This window comes from Condylura cristata, unplaced genomic scaffold (genome assembly GCF_000260355.1).
Source record: "Condylura cristata isolate star-nosed mole 26May11 unplaced genomic scaffold, ConCri1.0 scaffold00037, whole genome shotgun sequence".
NCBI lineage: Eukaryota > Metazoa > Chordata > Mammalia > Eulipotyphla > Talpidae > Condylura > Condylura cristata.
Window position 1 is genome coordinate 3,626,280 of NW_004567138.1, and position 3,811 is coordinate 3,630,090.

The 3,811-nt window shown below is 43.7% G+C and overlaps 1 protein-coding gene across 1 annotated transcript in view; it reads left to right on the top strand.

Annotated features, from left to right (window-relative positions):
- Positions 1–3,552: 3,552 nt before the first annotated feature.
- CAP2 (CAP, adenylate cyclase-associated protein, 2 (yeast)) overlaps positions 3,553–3,811 on the top strand; it is a 141,352-nt gene continuing 141,093 nt past the window's right edge. Inside the window, exon 1 of the mRNA XM_004693286.2 lies at positions 3,553–3,810. The gene's annotated coding sequence lies outside the window, so the exon portion shown is untranslated. The remainder of the gene's footprint in view (position 3,811) is intronic.

The window sequence follows — 3,811 nt, forward strand, 5'->3', positions numbered from 1 at the left end:
GCGCCATGTGGATCACCTCCGGGGCAGGCGGGAATCGAACTCATGCGGAAGTGACTTAAGCTTCTTTGTGCTGTGCATTAACCTGCTGCACCACCAGGGAGGGCCTGTAACTGTATTTTTAACTTACAACTACAAAATGTATCACAAAAAAAAGGTATGAAAAGAAATGAAAGCACATACAAATACTAGCATGCTGGATTAGAATGCTATGGTTATTTTCATGTACTCTAACTTTTCCTTATTTTTAAGGAAATTTCATTCTATTACATTAAAGTGAAAAATAAATAAACTTGCCTTCTAATAAACCCTTATCTAACCACTAGCCTCAAGCAATTTCACTTTCTCAAATCTCCTTAATACTTAGAGTACAAAAACTAAATGCCATGTTGGTAGCTTCTTTTATATTTACTCTGGGTTCCAGTTGGCATCCAGGTTCTTAAATTCTCTTGCATAATCTCTCTCCCTTAGGCAGCTTCTGAGTTTTTTTCTCATTAATTCTGTTTGCAAAGTCATTATCTTACTTCTTCCCAGTAGTTGGGGTTTTCAAAAATATATTAAACAAAATTTTGAGCAATCACTTTATTTTCTGTAGTATATTGGACAAACTTGTCTATTTCCCCAGACTCTGATTTTATTTTATTTTTTAAAGATATATTTATTTTTGCATACAGAGGTGGGAGGGTGTAGGCCAGAGGTGGGGGTGTGTGTGTGTGAGACAATTCACCAGAAACAGAATGGGGAGCAGAAGAGGGATATTGACTAAAATATACTGCTGAGGGGAGCAGCAGGTGAAACAGGAGAGGTCTGCTGCACCATGTGGGCCAGGTGGAACCTGGCCCGGGATCGAACTCATGGCTGTGGATAGCTTCACAGCACTGCAACTCTGATTTTAAATTCTTTATTATTCTTTCTAGATTTATTTATTTATACATACAAGCCAGAGGTGCCAGGGCAGCGAGAGGATTCACCAGAGACAGAGTAGGGAGCAGAACAGGCAGATTGTCGAAGTACACTACTGAGGGGAGCAGCGGGCGCGTCAGGAATGGTCTTGCTGTACCATGTGGGTCACCTTCACTCACACTGAAGGCTGAGGTTAGCTTGAAGCTGTGCTCTAACCCACTGCGCCACCAGGGAGGGCCTGGACTCTGATTTTAGATCTCGATTTGCTTCAGTAAGCAAACCAATAAAATTATTTTCTGACTGCCATCCCTTTTCTGGCTAAGGGCCACCATATGCAACTCTATAGGTGTGCCTGGCATGGGCACACCTAGCCAACTAATAAGTAAATGGAAGCTATTTATCAACTTGTGCAAAAGAAACTCTGGGCAGTGCTTTCCTGAGCATTGAATACTGATATAAAGTAAATGTGATGTAAGCATGGTTCTACTTTTAGGTATTTAAATATAGAGGGGAAGGAGATTGGAAAAAAGAAAAAAAATGGAAATACTGTCTAATATAATAACTAACCTATAAAACTCAAAGGTATTCAAAGAAGGAAGAGATGACTATGGATTGTATTGTCCAGGTAGAACTTCACCAGCAAGTAGAATGTAAAAAGAATCCTTGGATTTAAGACGCACAGACTTACCTATTTCCAGTTACATAAAATTTTCATGCAGGCACAATCTTATCTACAAAGTGGGTTACTAAAGGCCTATCCTGGTTTAAGCCAGTTCCCTTCATCTTCTCAAATGCCTTCTGAACTTGGAAAGTTGTGATTAGTGAGTTATCCTTTAAAGGAGCTTAGGTGCAGGCAGTACAAGCCATCCTTTACAGAAAGAAGTGATGCCCAAGAAATTACACTTGCTGAACCCAAACTTCGAGGCTGATAGCACTGGGTCAGCTGTTTGCACTCTGGACAGCCAGGAAAATGTAATCATAGCTATGTATCATCTTCTCAGATAAATGCACAAACATTATATACCATCCATGGAACTCATAGACTCCTGAAATCTCTCTAGAGCTAATCTGCCTGAATAACCATCTGTCTCTGTTTACTGAACAAAGTGTCACCCATAGTATCTCTGGTGCTGGAACACTGGTATTGCTCACCTGAGCATTTCATACTGATAGAATTATTTTCCTGGCATTCATTCAAAGAAAGCACAGAACTATGAAGCTATTGCAGCCACTTCGGTGTGAGTTCAATCCCTAGTCAGGGAGGTGACCCATGTGGCATGGCAGACCCCTCCTAAGCCACCCACTGCTCCCCTCAGCAATGTCTTCCACTTGCTCTGCCTGTTCTGCTCTCCACTCCATCTCTGGTGAATCCTCTCACCCCCCTCCCCCCACACCTTTGGCTTATACCTAGTTCTGTATGCATAAATAAGTAAATCTTTAAAAAAAAAAAAAGATTTGTGCTGTATTCACCTTTGGATGTCATAATACTCTATACTCTCATGCAAAATATCTTTAACTAATGAAAATGTCGAATCAGTGTCTGTTGAAGTTAATTTTTTTTTTAAAAAAAGCTGTGTTACATTGGATACCTGGAAGTTTTCTGTGAATCTGCATAAATTGGTTCTCCCGTACATATTATTTTTTGCTATCCATCCACCCACCCATCCATCCATCCAGCCATCCATGCACCCACCCACCCATCCATCATTAGCACAAGCATATTGAATATAATGGCTCTGGGTAACTGTCTTGGTTTTTTTCATGATCAATGTTTATGTCATTTTGTTTCTCTTCTTTCCAAAGAGAAAGCAAAGGGACACTCCACGCTACCAATGTTGGCCAAGAAGCATGTGTAATAGCAATGACCTTCATTTAATTTGTGGCCAGTGGGGTCAGAGTAAGCCTTGTAGAACTTCATTAGATGCAATTTTAACACTGACAGAGAATATTGGCTTTTTAGAATTCACTCTCATGTTTGAAATTTTTGTCTAAGAATTATCAATTACATCCCTCCCGGGTTCCCTCTCTCCTCTGTAAGTATTTTCCTGGCATTCATTCAAGGAAAGCTTCGAGTGCACTTTTTCAGACTGAAATAAATTGATGAAAAATGAAAATCAATGTTTTCTTTCTGTATTAACAAAAGAGTAAAAAGCCTCCAATTCTGCCATTAGAATCAATAGGTGAAGAGGAAATGACCATAAAGACACACCTTAAAAGCATCTTGATTTGGGGCACATTTGTTTTGAAATGCTCCAGCAATGTTTCCTTTAAAACATGTATGCAAAATACATTTGAAGATGTTCCAAGATACGGACGCATCGAGTTGCAAGGCTCGCTAAAGGTTAAGCTGTGTTCCTCTCTCTCCTCCCGGGGTTCGTTACCCACATATTGAGCACCACTCGGCCTGCATCTTGCTCCCTCAGGAACCATCATCTCTATTCAAGCCTGAGGCTCCAATCTCTCCGCGGCTCCGCCAGCCAGGAGCCTCCAGGATCTTTCCAGACTTCTTTGCAAGGCTGCCTGATGCGGCTATCGTTGTCGTCCAGAGCCTGGCGCTGGCCAGGCTCTTTCCCTTCTCTGGCATCCCCATCTCCCTCTCTCTTCTCCCACGGCTCAGCTGCCCCTCCTCTCCCCCTGCAACCCCCTCTTCGCCCCAGTCCCCCTCTGTCTCCACTCCCCACCCGCGTAGCCCGCTCCCCCTCTCCCTCTCTCCCCCTCGGCTCGGCTGTATTTGGAGCTCCCGGAAGCTGCCGGCGACTCTCCCCGGGAGCAGCGTGACTGACACCGACTCGGTTCTGGCGGGAGGAGGGCCCGGGAGGAGGGCCCGGGAGGAGGGGAGCGGGAGGAGGGCGCGAGTGGCCGCGCACGGATTTGCATTGCGGAGGACGGGAGCCCCGGGCGCCCCAGCAGG